This window comes from Nicotiana tomentosiformis, chromosome 8, assembly GCF_000390325.3.
Source record: "Nicotiana tomentosiformis chromosome 8, ASM39032v3, whole genome shotgun sequence".
Classification (NCBI taxonomy): domain Eukaryota; kingdom Viridiplantae; phylum Streptophyta; class Magnoliopsida; order Solanales; family Solanaceae; genus Nicotiana; species Nicotiana tomentosiformis.
The window spans coordinates 100,408,726-100,429,257 of record NC_090819.1 but is presented as its reverse complement, the minus strand read 5'-3'; the positions used below and the strand labels follow the sequence as shown (position 1 = coordinate 100,429,257).

Genomic DNA, 20,532 nt, shown 5'->3' with positions numbered 1-20,532 from the left:
CCTCAACTCCAAGATTAAAAGAGTTACTTATCTCGAACAAGACGAATCCAATGTCAGGCAAGCTAAACAATGCTTCAGAAATTCCATTATGCGCGTATCAACTTTCGAACAGCTCGAATCTAGTCACAATTAATTTGTTTCAGTCCACACAATTATAGGAATTAATTCCATATCAAAATACTAATATTTTTCACAAAAAGCAGAAATTACACCCCAAATATTACTGGTGGGACTCACGTCTCGGAACCCGACAAAAGTTACAAAATCCAAAGTTACATTCAACCATGAGTCTAACCATACCAATTTTACTTAATTCTGACATCAACTCGACCCTCAAATCTTCAAATTAAACCAAGAAGGTTTTCTAATCTTTCCAACTTAATTCACCCATTAAATGTTCAAAACAACTATGGATTCGGGTAATTTGACCAATAATGAGTTAAGAACACTTACCCCTTTATTTTCCTAGAAAATCTCCCTAACATCGCCTCTTCCCGAGCTCCAATCCGTCAAAAATGAAAAATGGGATGAAGTCACATTTTGAGAAATTAAACTCACTGCCCAAGCTTTTCTTCTTCGCGAATGCGGTGAGTGCCTCGCGTTCGCGAAGCACAAAATTGATACCATCCAAATTCCTCTTTCGCGAATGCGACATCCCCCTCGCGTTCGCGAAGCACAAAGTGCCTCTATCTCGATGCCTTCTACGCGAACGCATAGACCAATTGCCTGGGGTCCTCAGTTGTTTCCTCTCTTCTTCGCGAACGCGTAACACCTCTCGCGTTCGCGATGCACACCCTGTCCACCCTTCGCGAATGCGTCCTTCTCTTCACGAATGCGAAGAGAAAATATTGCCACCCTCTCAGTTCTTCTTTGCGAACGCGAGGCTCCACTCACAAACGCGATGAAGGAAACTAGATGGTGCATCAGAAAAATTCCAGCAGAGTTCCAAGTCCAAAATCCAACCCGTTTACCATCCGAAACTTACCCGAGGCCCCCGGGACCTCACCCAAATATACCGTCAAGTCCCATAACAACATACGAACTTAGTCGAATCCTCAAATCACCTCAAATAATGCTAAAACCATGAATCATACTCCAAATTCAAGTATAATGAACTTTAAATTTTAAGTTTCCACAAACGACGCCAGAACCTATCAAATCAAGTCCGATTGGCCTCAAATTTCGCACACAAGTCATAAATGACACAACGGACCTATTAAAATTTTCAGAATCGAATTTCAACCCCAATATCAAAATGTCAACCCCCCGGTCAAACTTTTCAAAAATTCGACTTTCGCCATTTCAACCTCAATTCAACTTCGGACCTCCAAATAATTTTTTAGACACGTTCCTAAGTTCAAAATCATCATACGGAGCTTCTGAAATTATCAGAATTCGAATCCGAGATCGTTTACACATAGATCAACATCCGGTCGACTTTTCTGACTTAAGCTTTCCATTTAAGAGATTAAGTATCTCATTTCACTCTGAATTCTCTCCGAACCCGAGCTAAATAACCCGATAAGTCATACAAAAGCTATAAAGCACAAACAAAGCAGTAAATGGGGGAACGAGGCTATAATGCTCAAAACGACCGATCGGGTCTTTACATTAAGTTTCCTCCAAAGACCTACGGTTTGAGCTATATAATATGTGAAATTCAAGCTCCAACGAAAGTATCAAATAAGAACATTTCATATCGTTCATTCGAGTCAGAGTATTCTACTTTTAGGTTATTCTTATAAATATATTCTAATATGAAGATTATAAAAATCTTTCTTTACCTATACAAAGATATAGAAAAGAAGGAACTCAAATGATACTAATTGATGTAATAAAAGTATGGTCAAAGATATGCTTCTTTTTTGTCATGCATAGAGGAATCTGTAAAAAGGTAAACATATTTGCCAAATATCTACTAACATACAATTATAGGGGACGATACATCAGACCTCAAAACAATTATAGGGGACCATATCTTGCGTGCGAAGAATCGATAAAGTTCTACACAAATGATACTAATTGATGTAATAAAAGTATGGTCAAAGATATGTTTCTTTTTTGTCATGCATAGAGGAATCTGTAAAAAGGTAAACATATTTGCCAAATATCTACTAACATACAATTATAGGGGACGATACATCAGACCTCAAAACAATTATAGGGGACCATATCTTGCGTGCGAAGAATCGATAAAGTTCTACACAAGTGTACAACATGTGGACAATATAAGGAACAGAAGCTCCTAGAATATGTCACCTTCTGCTTCCATTTCCTTCCAGAAGCTTCTATGTTTGCACTATATAATCATCACATCTTCCCTTAGCATTCTCTGCAAAACCAATTAATCTGGTTATTTACACAAGTTTCATATTTTCTAACCAATTTTTTTTTTCATTCTTTTTTTTTTCATGTACAAAGATCTGAACTGGTTCACTTAGGTGATCTTAATCATCCCTAATTCTAACCTGTTCCTTTCAAAGTGCTCTCTACTTAGTGCTTTTATAAAGATGTCAGCAATCTGTTTATCAGTAGCACAAACCTCTATAGTGATCAATCCCTTCTCAAAATTGTCCCTTAAAAAGTGATGTCTAATATCTATGTGCTTTGTTCTTTTATGATGAACGGGGTTCTTTTTCATACTAATAGCACTAGTGTTATCACAAAAGATAGGGATACATCCAACATCGATTCCAAAATCCCTCAATTATTGTTTAATCCACAATAGTTGAGCACAACATGAGGGAGCAACAACATACTCAGCTTCAGCAGTAGATAAGGCCACTGAATTTTGCTTTTTGATGGCCCAAGACACAAGACATGAGCCAAGAAAGTGTGCCATACCTGAGGTGCTCTTTCTACCCACAAGAAAACTTACATAATCAGTATCAACATATCCCACAAGATTGAAATTACTACCTTTTGGATACCAAAGACAAAGATCAGTGGTGCCTTTCAGATATCTCAAAATTCTCTTGACAACCATCAAGTGAGACTCCTTTGGATTTGTCTGAAATCTTGCACAAAGGCCTATACTGAAAACAATGTCAGGTCTACTAGTAGTGAGATACAACAATGAGCCAATCATCCCCCTATACAACTTCTGATCAACAGATGAACCAGGTTCATCTGTATCCAACTTTGTAGCTGTTGCAATAGGAGTGTTGATTTCTTTGGAATTTTCCATTTTAAACCTTTTAAGCAACTCTTTTACATACTTCTGCTGATGGATCATAGTTCTATTTGAATTTTATTTAATTTGTAAGCCTAAAAAGAAATTAAGTTCACCCATCATGCTCATTTCAAATTCACTCCCCATTAGTTTAGCAAAATCTTTACTTAACTTATCAGTAGTTGCTCCAAAACCTCGTTCATAGAATCACAAGCCGGCGATGCACAGCTGATACCAAGCTTTCATGTGCGCATACGAATGCGTGGAAGGAATTCAAAGAGTTATGTCTCAAGCTGAATCAATTTCTCACAATAAGGAAATAAAGATGGAAAGTATATATCCTAAATGCTATGTAGCCTCTCGAAAATAAGCATGGACGTCATCACACCGATCCGCAAGACTTTACTAGATACTTGCTCATGACTTGTAGAACCTATGAACCTGGAGCTCTGATACCACCTTGTCACGACCCAAAATTCATCTAGTCATGATGGCACCTAACCCAACCTGCTAGGTAAGCCAATTAACCAATAACCAATTCTAATAACAATTATTAAAGCAATTTAAGTAAAGAAAAATCTTAATCTTATACATTCCCCAAGAACTGGTAGTACAAATCATGAGCTTCTAAGAATAGAGTATACAAAGCTGGTATGAAGTAAATACATCATCTGTTTGAAAAGTATATAAACAGAGTTTTATGAATCTACGGCTACCATGAACAAGAGGCATCTACAACCGGAACGCAGGTACACCTTCGGATCCAGCTCCAAACGATCAAAGCAACATCAGTAGCCAAAATCTGCACGCAAGGTGCAGAAGTGTAGTATGAGTATAACCGACCCCATGTTCTCAATAAGTAACAAACCTAACCTTAGGTTGAAAGTAGTGACGAGCTTGTACCAAGGTCAAAGTCCAACTCCCATCCAACAATAGTTCATAACAATATAAAACAAGTAAAGCACGAAGTAACTCAGAGATAAAATGCTCAATAAAATCATCATTTTTGAAAATAGTTCTGCCTTTCAAGTACATCAGTGAAAACCCAAATCGTTTACCGAAGTTGCCAAAAATATGAGTAAGTTTGAAAACAGTAATTTTCCCAGAAATCCTTTCAATAATAAATAAGATGTCTCATTTTCTTTCGAGATAGCCAGCGTAAAACAAATGCATCACTATGCCCATATATCAACATGTGTAAGAAGTCATGAATGACGTGATACCGTACAACATGAGGAAAATACATCTCTATACTTGTATATCATGTGTTCATGTCAATGCAATGTGTCTGAGAAATGAACTCATGTATTCATACTCTCAGAGTACTAAATCTCACTTTCTCACACATTCCACTCATCATGCCCAATCACTCGGTACTGTATATGGCCAATCCGGCCTAGGAAAGATCCATCCCGGAATATACACATCAGCTGATCATCAGTTAATCAGTACCGAGTAGGGCCAATCCAGCCCGTTGAGAAGATCCATCTCCAGGTATATAATGCTTCGGACAAGATCCATGTCAAGGGAAGTTCCATCTCTCAATAATAACAACCACGCTCACTGGGGTTGTACAGACTCCGGAGGGGCTCCTTCAGCCCAAACGCTATAAATTGCACGGACAACTCACGTGTTGTAAAAACAACTCACGTGCTATATAAAGCCTATAAGGCCTGCTGCAGACAGGATGCCCCGATCCACATAATAATATCCTCACAGTTAGGCTCTCGGCCACCCTCGGTCATCAATCTCTCCAGTATCTCTCTCATGGGCTCACAATGTCATGAAAATAACCCAAAAATGATGATATGATGTACCAATAAATAACAATAGAGACTGAGATATGATATGCAATGAACTAAATATGACTAAGTATAAAATTTCAATCTAAAACAAATAATTCACAGTAATATGACCTCTGTGGGTCCCAATAATACTAACACATAGCCTCAACATGATTTTTAATATGATTCTCAACTAAATTTCTTCAACATATAAAACTGCATAGAAAATGCCAAGATTATTTGACTACAAAATTCCACGAAAATAATTACGCCACTATTTTTATGGTGCACACCCACACGCCCCTCACCTAGCATGTACGTCAACTCCAAATAATTCACATAATACGCATATTCAGGGTTCATACCCTCAGCTGCAAGATTAAAAAAGTTACTTACCTCGAACAAGACAAATCCAATGTCGGGCAAACTAAACAATGCTTCAAAAATTTCAGTATATGCATATCAACTTCCGAATAGCTCGAATCTAGTCACTATTAATTTGATTAAGTCCACACAATTATAGGAATTAATTCCATATCAAAATACTAATATTTTTTACAAAAAGCAGAAATTGCACCCCAAATATTACCCGTGGGACCCACGTCTCGAAACCCGATAAAAGTTCCAAAATCCAAAATTACATTCAACCACGAGTCTAACCATACTAATTTTACTTAATTCTGACATCAACTCGACCCTCAAATCTTCAAATTAAACCAAGAGGGTTTTCTAATCTTTCCAACTTAATTCACACATTAAATGTTCAAAACAACTATGGATTCGGGTAATTTGACCAATAATGAGTTAAGAACGCTTACCCCTTTGTTTTTCTTGAAAATCTCCCAAACATCGCCTCTTCCCGAGCTCCAATCCGTCAAAAATGGAAAATGGGATAAAGTCCCATTTTAAGAAATTAAACTCACTGCCGAGCCTTTTCTTCTTCACGAACGCGGTGAGTGCCTCGCGTTCGCGAAGCACAAAATTGATCCCATCCAAATTCCTCCTTCGCGAACGCGACATCCCCCTCGCGTTCGCGAAGCACAAAATGCCTCTGCCTCGATGCCTTTTACTCGAACACGTACAACAATTGCCTGGGGTCCCCAGTTGTTTCCTCTCTTCTTCGCGAACGCGTAACACCTCTCGCGTTCGCGATGCACACCCTGTCCACCCTTCGCGAATGCGTCCTTCTCTTCACGAATGCGAAGAGAAAATATTGCCAGCCTCTCAGTTCTTCTTCGCGAACGCGAGGCTCCACTCGCGAACGCGATGAAGGAAACCAGATGGTGCATCAGAAAAATTCTATCAAAGTTTCAAGTCCAAAATCCAACCCGTTAACCATCCGAAATTTATCCGAGGCCCCCGGGACCTCACCCAAACATACCGTCAAGTCCCATAACAACATATGAACTTAGTCGAACCCTCAAATCACCTCAAATAACGCTAAAACCACGAATCATACTCCAAATTCAAGTATAATGAACTTTAAAATTTTAAGTTTTCACAAACGACGCCGGAACCTATCAAATCAAGTCCGATTGGCCTCAAATTTTGCACACAAGTCATAAATGACATAACGAACCTATTAAATTTTTCAGAATCGAATTTCGACCCCGATATCAAAATGTCAACCCCCCAGTCAAACTTCCCAAAAATTCGACTTTCGCCATTTCAAACCCAATTCCACTACGGACCTCCAAATAATTTTCCACATACGCTCCTAAGTTCAAAATCACCATACGGAGCTACTGAAATTATCAGAATTCGAATCCGAGATCGTTTACACATAGATCAATATCCGGTCGACTTTTCCAACTTAAACTTTCTATTTAAGAGACTAAGTGTCTCATTTCACTCTGAATTCTCTCCGGACCCGAACTAACTAACCCGATAAGTCATACAACAGCGATAAAGCATAATCGGAGCAGTAAATAAAAAAACGGGGCTGTAATACTCAAAACGACCGACCGGATCGTTACATTAAGTTTCCTCCAAAGACCTACGGTTTGAACTATATAATATGTGAAATTTAAGCTCCAACGAAAGTATCAAATAAGAACCTTTCATATCGTTCATTGGAGTCAGAGCATTCTACTTTTAGGTTATTCTTATAAATATATTCTAATATGAAGATTATAAAAATCTTTTTTTACCTATACAAAGATATAGAAAAGAAGGAACTCAAATGATACTAATTGACGTAATAAAAGTATGGTCAAAGATATGTTTCTTTTTTGTCATGCATAGAGGAATCTGTAAAAAGGTGGAAACATATTTGCCAAATATCTACTAACATACAATTATAGGGGACCACACCTTAGACCACCAAAAGAAAAGAAGAAAAATGGGGGACCATATCTTACGTGGGAAGAATCGATAAAGTTCTAGACAAGTGTAGAACCATTCCTTCCAGAAGCTTCTATGTTTACACTATATAATTATCACATCTTCCCTTAGCATTCTCTGCAATCCAAAGCGAAAAAAACCAACTCAAATACACCAAAACCAAAATCTCATAATATCTCAAAATTGAAACACACTCAGTTAATCAAAGAGGAGGAAGATGGATTTCAGGCTAATGGGTATCGACACACCACTTCTCCACACTCTCCAGCACTTCATGGACGCCGCCGGTGAAGATTCCGACAAGTCCATTAACGCCCCGTCAAGGAACTATGTACGTGACGCTAAGGCAATGGCTGCAACACCAGCCGACGTGAAAGAGTACCAAAATTCCTATGTGTTCATCGTGGACATGCCGGGGTTGAAATCTGGAGATATTAAAGTGCAGGTGGAAGATGACAATGTGCTGCTGATCAGTGGAGAAAGGAAGAGGGAAGAAGAGAAAGAAGGATTGGGAAATTCATGAGGAAATTTACGTTGCCGGAGAATGCGAATACTGATGCAATTTCTGCTGTTTGTCAAGATGGGGTTTTGACTGTGATTGTTCAGAAGTTGCCTCCACCTGAGCCTAAGAAACCCAAAACTATCGAGGTTAAAATTGCATGAGATATTGGACTAGTTATTAATTACTCTGTTTTGTGGACACGGGAATTGGAAGTGCTCTGTTTTGATGCTTGATAGTATGACTCAGTAATAAAAATGGTATAGATCTAGGAGTGGTTATCTCTTCCTCTGTTTTCTTTATATTTTCTAGATGCTTTATGGAGTATGAAGGAACAAAATGTTTGGGTATGCTATCTCTTGTATACTGCAAGTGAAATGCTTCTACTAATATCCAGTATTGTTTCATCGATTGCTATCAATATTTTCAATATATAGCGTGCGTGCAATTTCTTTTTATCTGAACAAGGATCAAATAATCTTCTTTTCCTTTATGATGACAGTTGGAGAAATTTGTATAACAAGGTTTTGAAAGTAAATTGATTTAAGAAACTCAGGTCTTTGTTGAGCATTAGCGACAAAGCATCTTCAATATTCTACAAAATCGAATTTATACATAGTTGTAAGGATAAATGATATAGTTCTAAGGATATGTGATATAATTTGGTACAAATTAAAAAAATAGGTAGAAATATATCGAATATTAACTATAAAAAAAGAATAAATACAAACTCAATTTGATTAAAGAATGATTGATAAATTAACAAGATGAATCAATGTCCACGACCCAAAAAAGAATAAAATTTATTAAATCTCAATAATTTCTAATGATAACCACTCCTAATATAGTTGAGAAATACTACTTTGGATATAATTAAAAATACATAGTGGAGATCTCATGATAGATTAGTTATTTAGCTTTTCCTTGATTCTCGCTGAGATTTTCTTCCCTAGTGTGGCTATAACGGCTCTTTGTCTCTTGGCTTGATCTTGGTTGGTCTCGGTATTGGTCGGTCTCTGTATCTCGAGCTCGATATTGACTCGAGCTCGGTATTGATCGGTCTCTGAATCTTGAGCTCGATAATACAACTTTACATCATAGCTCGATATTGACTCAAGCTCGGTATTGATCGGCCCCTAAATCTTGAGCTCGATAACCCGGTTTCACATCACATCTCGATATTATAATGACGACTCTCGGTCCATCATGTTCCAATCATGATTAATTACACGAAGGGCAAACTCGGTTTTGACCGTATACAGATAGTCCCCTCGTTTCTCGAAAAGAAAGTGACGAGGAGCGATGTGATTTTTCAACCTCTGACTAGATACATACTGACGTCTGTGTCGAACCTTGTTGTGATGTATGTGACAAATGTCTCGTCGGTCCAGTTACCAAGGCATTAAATGTGCGTCAGCCGATGGTCGGTCACTGCTAATTTTGAACCGTCACTGCGAAATCTATAAATAGCCCCTCTCCTTCCTTATTTGAAACTTTTACTTTCAAATCTCTTTTCATTCCAATCTTTACAGTTCTTCGTCTTCCCCAAAGCTCTCTATTTCCAGGTTTAAAATTTTCTTTGCTTGTTCTTCACCAAACACCAAAATATTTCAATTTCCCATCTTCTTTGTTCTTGAAAATTTAGATGGCCAAGATATCTAAAATTGTTCCTCAGAAAGAGGTTGTTTCCTTATCTCGGTCGGCTGGTGAGAAACCGGTGGTGGAGCCATGCCTTGAAGAACTCGTTCTCGGGGGATGCGTTATCGATTACAACTTTAAGGTCGAGAAACCCTCATCAGTTGTTGGTCGATGTGAGCCGGTGTAGAGATATATATGTTCGATACCCCAAAGCCTTCTTGATTTGGTGAAGAAAGATTGTGGTTGGGAAAACAAAGAGGTTGTGATACCGGCACCTGATGAAACGATCACTACTCACGTGGGAGGGTACTTGAGTGTTTACACTTATCCTTTCACGCTGGGTCCCCTCGATCTGGTCATCATTGAATTCTGCAAGAAGTACCAAGTGACCCTCGGCCAAATACACTCTTCTTTCTGGAGGATTGTAATACTGCTCTGTTTCTTTGTGAGAAAGATCGACGGGCTTCCCTCCACCCTCGACCACCTCGTAAGATTATATAGCTCTCGTCTTTACTGAGGTGGACTGATAAAGCTTCAATGCCGGGCCACCAAGCCGTTTACCTCGAGTATAGATGAAGATAAAGATCAGGGTTGGATGGGCCGGTTCGTTAGGGTGAAGACCTCGGACTTGATCCCGGCTGAGAGTATGCCATTTCTCGAGAAATGGAATATAAAACGTAAATATGATCCCCTATTAAATTTTTGTTTGTTGTTTTACTTCTTCAACCTTTATCAGTGTTCTTTTCGATGCAGCCGTTGCTTGGATGTCGGGTGCGGTTCCCCACCTCGAGGGAATTAACCCTGCCTGAGCTAGAGTGCCAAGCATGCTCAAAAACTGGACAAGAGTCTCCTAAAGTGCAGGAGTAGTAACAGGCGTCTCAGGTGTCTGCTCTCCAACTGGAGCTACTGGTGGCTCTAGTGCAGCAGCTCGTGTAGGTGCTCTGGCTACACCACATGGTCTTCCTCGGCTTCTGCCCCGAGCCCGACCTTTTACGGCTACAACAGGGGGCGCGGTTGTCTGATCATCGGACCCAGTTGTGCGTGTCCTCACCATCTGTGAGAGAATAGAAATATAATGGTTTAGAACTTTGAAGTCAACAATTGTGCACGATAAGGAATCAAAGAAGTGAATATTTTTTCTAACAGTTCCATAGTCTCCTGAAGATAAGTAAAGACGTCTCCGTATCGATCCGCAAGACTCTACTAAATCTGCTTGTGACATCATAACACCTATGAACCTAGAGCTCTAATACCAACTTGTCACGACCCCAAATTCCCTCCGTAGGAGGTCGTGATGACACCTAGTCTTTAAGACTAGGTAAGCCTATCAATGCAGAATAATAATAGATTTCTGAAATAAATAAACTACAATTCAAACAATTACAACTCCCAAAATCCGGTAGAAATAAGTCACAAGCTTCAAAGAATTTATTTTCTATGTCTCTATACATGAGAGTTTAAAGCAAATAAGGAAGACAACATAGTAAGATAGAAGGGGACTCCGGAGTCTGTGGACGCTGGCAGATATACCTCGAAGTCTCCTCGTACAGCTAGTTTACTGATGCCTGGTCTGATAAGAGGTACCTGGATCTGCACAAAAATATGTGCAGAAGTGTAGTATGAGCATACTACAATAGTACCCAGTAAGTGTCAAGCCTAACCTCGGTAGAGTAGTGACGAGGTCAGGTCATGCCTTACTGAAAAATAAATAACGACAAGGTAAAATGTTTAACAATATAATAAGATAAAATAATAACAGAAATAAATCAAGTAATTTGTTACCATGTAATTACACCAAATAATGGCTATTTATACCTCATAGAAACAAAACAGAATTCTTTTCAACTTCAAGAAAATCACAACAATAATCAAAGGCAACTACAGCCATAAATCAATATCAACAAGGGCACTCCCGAGGTACCACCTCGTAGTCCCAAATCATAATTAAATTCACAATATCTCATTTTCTTATATCACCGCGGGAGCCTTCACTATTTATTTTATTCCCGAAATAGCATCCCGCATTTAACCATCCTTATCATACCGCATAACTTCTAGTGGTTTTCCCTACAAGCCACGCATATCAAGCCATCCTTATCTCATTGCATGCGTTTCAACACCCAAACTTTATACCACCGCATGTGTATCAATATCACATATATCATAATTTGCACCTCAAGTGTCCAAATATTTCAATTTGTCAAAATAAATTAACAACAATATTTTTCTATAAAAAAGAGCTCACAGCTCAATCACAAAAAGTACGAAAATCTCACAAAAATATTCGGGAATAAATAACTCAATAAAATAATATTTTAAAATTTTAATACGTTACTTCAATACCAAATTTAAAATGCCAAATAATTCATATTAATAATATTTAATTTAAAGAAAATCAACATTACAATAATGCACAGAATAAAAGAAACCAAGTTTCAACTAAACAGGTAAAACAATTAGCAGGAAAAGGTCAAGCAAATATAAAATATAAACATTTAAATCAATGACGAAGAATATAACAAGGTAAAATTATTTAATTAATATGAAACAACGATCTACACAATTTAAAGACATAATATTTTACATTTAGCCCGTGTACACACTCGTCACCTCGTGTACACGACTTTCAACACATTTTAATTTTCACCTTAATACCAATCCTAGGGGAAATTTCCCCACACAAGGCCAGGGAAGTCATTTACCTCGACTTGCTCTAATTTAACCAAGTAGTATGCCTTTTTCTCGACTTTCCGACTCCGATCGACTCGTATCTAGTCATAATTAATGCGATACAGTCAACAAATATTATAGAATCAATTCCATAAGAAAATACTACATTTTTCAATAAAATCCAAAATTAGTTCAAAAATTTTCCGTGGGGTCCACATCTCGGAATTCGTCGAAACTTATAAAATCTGATAACTCATTCAATTACGAGTCCAACCATACCAGTTTTACTCAAATCCGACTCTGAATCGATATCGAAATCTTAAAAATTCATTTTTATAAGATTTCTAAAATTTTCCCAAATTTTCATTTCAATACACTAATTAAATGGTGAAAACAATGATATATTCGTGTATATTGACCAAATCCGAGTTAGAATCACTTACCCAAATATTTTTCCTTGAAAATCTGCCAAAAATCGCTTCTACTCAAGCTCAAGTTCGTCAAAAATGGCAAATGGGACGAAATCCCTAGTTTTATAAACTGCAGAGGCAGCCATCGATCCTGGGTATTGATCATGGCTTCAATCTTTATGACCCTCGATCCTGGCCTCGGTCATAGCCCTCGATCCTGGGCCTTCGATCCTGGCCTTGGTCATAACCCTCGATCCTGGCTTCGGTCATAACCCTCGATCCTGGGTATGCGTGTTTAATGGGCAGGCTGGGACGGGCTAGACACAAAAAAAAAACCAGCCCGTCCGTTTAACGTTGCGGGTTGTTAGCGGGCTGAGTTAGCGGGCTGTACATTTTCAGCTTTTTATTTTTGTCCGTCCGAGTTCGGGCTTAGCGGGCTGGACCGGGCCGTGCATTTTTTTTTTAAGTAAATTTTGTTTTTCTTATTCAAGTTTAAAGTTTTAAATTTTAAATTAGAATTTTACAATTTTAAAATTAAAATTTGAAAGTAAGTGCCTACAAAAAATTATTTAATAAGATCAATAGGCAATATGTAAGGATCAAGCTGCGAAGACTTTCATTTGATATTTTTATTGAATAATATATAATACTTCAAATTAAGTTGCAAGTTATTTTTTGATTTTATTATTTTTGAACTTGCAAATTAAAAGTTTACAACAATTATACAAAAAAAAAAAAAATAGTACATCACATGCTTTGCATCATTTTTGTAAGTTCATCCACATGAATTTCTTGGTTTCCGGCATTGGTTGAATCAGAACCATAAACCAATATGTAAGGTTCTTTTTTTATGCGACTGTGGAAATCGACATATTTAGCACGTCTCGAGCCATGGCCGAAAGAACAGAAAATTGATTTGAGTTGCTCCTCCACCAACCCAGTGGTAGAAATTCCTTTGTGCGGGGCTCTGGTGATTTTTGCAAGTAGAATTGAAGTTCATCAATATTCATGCTACTGGTTTATTGATGCTCCCCTAGTGTAGACCAAATCAAATAATCTTCAACACCATCATTATCATCCAAAGCACTGGTCCCAGATGTTGAAACTGAACTTGAAGGAATATTTGCATCTACAGCAGAAAAAGCATCAACAATGTTAGCATAATAATTATATAATGTTTCTAAATGTTTGTGTAGATCAGAAATACAAGTGTCAATATCAAGAGTTTCAGTTGGTCCAATATCCATATAAGAATATAAAGCAGTGATTAATTGGCGACAAGTGGCCATTTTGATAGAAGGGTTTAAAATAGCACCACTTAGGTAAATAGGGAGAATTGGGTAGAAATATTTTTTAAACTTATCTAGCATAGATTCAACAACAGAAGTATATCCTTCTTTCTTCTTCAAATTATGTAATAAAAGAGAAATTTCAGCAATATGAACTAAACCATTTGCACTAGTAGGATAATTTGCAATATTTGAATTTGACCATTGGCAACGGTCCAAAAAAAATGTTAAAAAATGGGCTGAACCGGATTGTAGCCCGTTAAAAATCCGTTAACGGGTTTAGCGGGTTCCGATGCACCGGTATCAAAAAACTATTCGTTTGAAACTCGCTCCCCGCCCAACCCGTCCCAGACCGCCCCTACGCTATAGTACCGAGCTAAACCGGGCAGAACTAGGTTGTAAACGGGTCAGCCCGACCCGATTAACAAGTATAATCCTGGGCCTTGATCTTGGTCCTCGAGCCTTGCCTTCGATCATGGCCCTCGAGCTGGGCCTTCGATCATGGCTTCGATCCTGAGCCTCGTCCCTGGCAGTCGACCCTAGGCTCGATATCTGGGCTCGATTTCTGGGCTTCGATTTCTGCATTTCCAGCAGAAGAAAATTACAGCAGCTTTTTAAGTCCAACTTTTGATCCGTTAACCATCCAAAACTCACCCGAGGCCCTCGGGACCTCAACTAAATACACCAACAAGTCCTAAAACATCATACGAACTTATTTGAAAGCTCAAATCACACCAAACAACACTAAAATCACAAATCACACCTCAATTCAAGCTTAATGAACTTTGAAACTTTCAATTTCTACAAACAATGCTAGAACCTATCAAATCAAGTCCGATTGACCTCAAATTTTGCACACAAGTCATAAAATGACATAACGGAGCTGTAAAAAATTTCAAAACTGGGTTCCGACCCCGATATCAAAAAGTCAACTCCCTGGTCAAACTTCTAAACTTAAATTCCTGTTTTAGCCATTTCAAGCCTAATTTAAATACAGACTTCCAAATAAAATTTTGAACACGCTCCTAAGTCCAAAATTACCATACGGAGCTGTTGGAATTATCAAAATTTTATTCCGAGGTCATTTTCTCAAAATGTTGACCGAAGTCAAACTTAGCATTTTAAGGCCAACTTAAGAAATCAAGTGTTCTGATTTTAACCCGAATACTTCCAAATGCCGAACTAACCATCCCCGCAAGTCATAAATTTATAAAAGCACATACGAGGAGTTTTATTTAGGAGAACGGGGTTCTAAAAGATAAAATAACCAGTTGGGTCATTACATCAACTCTGGTCACCCACAAATAGATAAATAACCCTCCGAAAATCCACAATGACTGAGTCATAATACATATTATCATCTGGCTAGCTTCGGCCACGACCTCACAGTCCACAACCATGAAACAATCTGCTCATAAAAACTCCTAGTCTCCAAATCCATAGAATACATAATCAAGCCATCAGATTTAAATCTCTTTAACACAACCAAGCCACGCATGTCGCCAAACCCAAGAGTATTGCCAAAAAGCATCTGTAGAAAACCCCCACATCATAAGCACCCAAAGAACTGATCATATTCATTACCATATTGATCCAACCTACTACCAAGCTGTCCTATTTCTCTAAGTCCCTTCCGAATTTGTCCTCCAATTGATACTTCTCCTTACTAAAACGCCACGATCTTTAGCCACAACTCACCCCACAAACCTTACCATAGAACCACAATGCCCTACGGCCCATACGCAATTGTATTCTTCTTAAGCACCTCCATATTGCCACAACTGTAACACTCACTCTGAAAATACCTTATGTGAATTTGAAATTGTTCTTCCTACCTTCCTTATACTAAAATGTAGAATCCATAGTCATACAGAATTAACGCAAGTCCATGCACCATCAAATGCAAATCTCAAATTTTATCCATACACAAGTCCGGAGAAATTCTCAATTGCTAAATATAAAACTCGAACCTATTGGAACTTTCTCGAGAGTCTACCCCTTTGTTCAATTCTAAATTACACCGGCCTAATGGGCTGAAAAATACGTGCCCCATTAGCACAGCATCACTCAAAGAGGTAATCCTGCCTTAAGACCACCGATCAAATTCATACTTCGTGCGCACTACATCATTCACAAATAACAACTCACTCATCCCATGACTTTCATATACTCATAAAGCGCAATATAACCCGTATCCAGAAATTTCCTTACTCGAGTCATTCTCGAACTCCACCTCTGCAAGTCATCACTGATTCCCAAGTATACTTCAGACCAAAACAAAAATTTGACACATACCCATGAATTGATTTGTCCATAGCAGACTCCCCCACTTGGCTCAAAGCCATAAATTAAAACACTCGATAACTCACAATTTCTATACTCTATTACTGTCATAAACTGTAGTCAGTACAACGAAAATTCTTCTTAAGCTCATACAACGCCAACCAGAAAAATACCTCAATCTTCCGCTAGACTCGCAATCATTCTCTTGTCACTCAAGTCAACTTTCTCAACCAAATTCAAATTCAAGTCCCAACATATACGTCAAATCAGCAGAAAAGAAACTCTCTACTCATATTATAAGGAACATACCTACGTAGATTACTCCGTAGGGAATAACCCACCTGCTTAACCTTAAATTGGTATCTTGTTATACCCTTTCGCAATTACAATTATTATAAAATCACCTAATCTTTCTGAGTCCAAATTCATTAACCAGACATAAGAATTTAATTTGTCCCAAAATTCAACAATGTGAAAGATCCTTCAAAACATTAATACTCGAGACTGTACGTCACATCAAAATGACAATCAAACACCCAATGGCCTTTCCTTACATTTCAAAGAAATCATTCTCTTCACATTCGAACAATCTGAACATATCTCGCGGTCACAACATACTCACCACATAGTCATTCCACCGCTCATCGAGCCACAAATTCCACTAGTAGGGACATTACCGAACATATGAGTTCAATTATACAAGTTACAACTGAATCTACCGAGCTTAAGCTGCGGTCTAACCATGGCATCAAGTCTTCCAGACTGGCTCATCACCAAAACACAGAATACACATCTCGAACCTCGTTCATAGAATCACAAGCCAGTGATGCACAGCTGATACTGAGCTCCCATGTGCGCATACGAATGCGTGGAAGGAATTCAAAGAGTTATGTCTCAAGCTGAATCAATTTCGCACGATAAGGAAAGAAAGATGGAAAGTATATATCCTAAATGCCATGTAGCCTCTCGAAGATAAGTATGAACGTCATCATACCGATCCGCAAGACTCTACTAGACACTTGCTCATGACTTGTAGAACCTATGAACCTGGAGCTCTGATACCACCTTGTCACTACCCAAAATCCGTCTAGTCGTGATGGCACCTAACCCAACCTGCTAGGTAAGCCAATTAATCACTAACCAATTCCAATAACAATTATTAAAGTAATTTAAGTAAAGAAAAATCTTAATCTTATACATTCCCCAAGAACTGGTGGTACAAATCATGAGCTTATAGGAATAGAGTATACAAATCTGGTATGAAGTAAATACATCATCTGTTTGAAAAGTATATAAACAGAGTTTTATGAATCTAAGGCTACCATGAACAAGAGGCATCTACAACCGGAACGCAGGTACACCTTCGGATCCAGCTCCAAACGATCACAGCAACATCAGTAGCCAAAATCTACACGCAAGGTGCAGAAGTGTAGTATGAGTAGTAACGACCCCATGTACTCAATAAGTAACAAATCTAACTTTAGGTTAAAAGTAGTGACGAGCTTGTACCAAGGTCAAAGTCCAACTCCCATCCAACAATAGTTCATAACAATATAAAACAAGTAAAACACGAAGTAACTTAGAGATAAAATGCTCAATAAAATCATAATTTTTGAAAATAGTTCTGCCTTTCAAGTACATTAGTAAAAACCCAAATCGTTTACCGAAGTTGCCAAAAATATGAGTAAGTTTGAAAACAGTAATTTTTCCAGAAAGTCTTTCAATAATAAATAAGATGTCTCATTTTCTTTCGAGATAGCCAGCGTAAAACAAATGCATCACTATGCCCATATATCAACATGTGTGAGAAGTCATGAATGAGGTGATATCGTACAACATGAGGAAAATACATCTCTATGCTTGTATGTCATGTGTGCATGTCAATGCAATGTGACTGAGAGATGAACTCATGCATTTACACTCTCAGAGTACTAAATCTCACTTTCTCACACATTTCACTCATTATGCCCAATCACTCGGTACTGTATATGGCCAAATCCTGCCCAGGGAAGATCCATCCCGGAATATACACATCAGCTGATCATCAGTTACTCAGCACCGAGTAGGGCCAATCCAGCCCGTGGAAAAGATCCATCTCCAGGTATATAATGCTTCGGACAAGATCCATGTCCAGGGAAGTTCCATCTCTCAATAATAACAACCACACTCACTGGGGTTGTACAGACTCCGGAGGGGCTCCTTCAGCCCAAACGCTATAAATTACACGGACAACTCACGTGTTGTAAAAATAACTCATGTGCTATATAAAGCTTATAAGGCCTGTTGTATACGGGATGCCCCGATCCACATAATAATAATAATAATAATAATAATAATAATAATAATAATAATAATAATAATAATAATAATAATAATAATAATAATAATAATAATAATAATAATAATAATAATAATAATAATAATAATAATAATAATAATAATAATAATAATATATAAAGCCAATATGGCCTGCTGCAGGCGGGCAGCCTGGATCCACATAATAATATCCTCACAGTTAGGCTCTAGGCCACCCTCGGTCATCAATCTCTCCAGTATCTCTCTCATGGGCTCACAATATCATGAAACTAACCCAAAAATGATGATATGATGTATCAATAAATAACAATAGAGATTGAGATATGATATGCAATGAAATAAATATGACTGAGTATAAAATTTCAATTTAAAACAAATAATTCACAGTAATATGACCTCTGTGGGTCTCAATAATACTGGCACATAGCCTCAACATGATTTTTAATATGATTCTCAACTAAATTTCTCCAACATATAAAACTGCATAGAAAATGCCAAGATTATTTGACTACAAAATTCTACGGAAATAATTACGTCAGTATTTTTATGGTGCACGCCCACATGCCCTTCACCTAGCATGTGCATCAACTCCAAACAATTCACATAATACGTATATTCACGGTTCATACCCTCAACTCCAAGATTAAAAGAGTTACTTATCTCGAACAAGACGAATCCAATGTCAGGCAAGCTAAACAATGCTTCAGAAATTCCATTATGCGCGTATCAACTTCCGAACAGCTCGAATCTAGTCACAATTAATTTTTTTCAGTCCACACAATTATAGAAATTAATTCCATATCAAAATACTAATATTTTCCACAAAAAGCAGAAATTACACCCCAAATATTACTTGTGGGACTCACGTCTCGGAACCCGATAAAAGTTACAAAATTCAAAGTTACATTCAACCACGAGTCTAACCATACCAATTTTACTTAATTCTGACATCAACTCGACCCTCAAATCTTCAAATTAAACCAAGAAGGTTTTCTAATCTTTCCAACTTAATTCACCCATTAAATGTTCAAAACAACTATGGATTCGGGTAATTTGACCAATAATGAGTTAAGAACACTTACCCCTTTATTTTCCTAGAAAATCTCCCTAACATCGCCTCTTCCCGAGCTCCAATCCGTCAAAAATGAAAAATGGGATGAAGTCACATTTTGAGAAATTAAACTCACTGCCCAAGCTTTTCTTCTTCGCGAACGCGGTGAGTGCCTCGCGTTCGCGAAGCACAAAATTGATACCATCCAAATTCCTCTTTCGCGAATGCGACATCCCCCTCACGTTCGCGAAGCACAAAGTGCCTCTATCTCGATGCCTTCTACGCGAACGCATAGACCAATTGCCTGGGGTCCTCAGTTGTTTCCTCTCTTCTTCGCGAACGCGTAACACCTCTCGCGTTCGCGATGCACACCCTGTCCACCCTTCGCGAATGCGTCCTTCTCTTCACGAATGCGAAGAGAAAATATTGCCACCCTCTCAGTTCTTCTTCGCGAACGCGAGGCTCCACTCGCAAACGCGATGAAGGAAACCAGATGGTGCATCAGAAAAATTCCAGCAGAGTTCCAAGTCCAAAATCCACCCGTTAACAATCCGAAACTTACCCGAGGCCCCCGGGACCTCACCCAAATATACCATCAAGTCCCATAACAACATACGAACTTAGTCGAATCCTCAAATTACCTCAAATAACGCTAAAACCACGAATCATACTCCAAATTCAAGTATAATGAACTTTAAATTTTAAGTTTCCACAAACGACGCCAGAACCTATCAAATCAAGTCCGATTGGCCTCAAATTTCGCACACAAGTCATAAATGACACAACGGACCTATTAAAATTTTCAGAATCGAATTTCAACCCCAATATCAAAATGTCAACCCCCCGGTCAAACTTTTCAAAAATTTGACTTTCGCCATTTCAACCCCAATTCCACTTCGGACCTCCAAATAATTTTTCAGACACGTTCCTAAGTCCAAAATCATCATACGGAGCTTCTGAAATTATCAGAATTCGAATCCGAGGTCGTTTACACATAGATCAACATCCGGTCGACTTTTCCGACTTAAGCTTTCCATTTAAGAGATTAAGTATCTCATTTCACTTTGAATTCTCTCC

The 20,532-nt window shown here is 38.1% G+C and overlaps 1 pseudogene; it reads left to right on the top strand.

Annotated features, from left to right (window-relative positions):
* The first annotated feature begins 7,408 nt into the window (after positions 1-7,408).
* On the top strand, positions 7,409-8,256 carry LOC104109161 (17.3 kDa class II heat shock protein-like; annotated as a pseudogene).
* Positions 8,257-20,532: the final 12,276 nt, after the last annotated feature.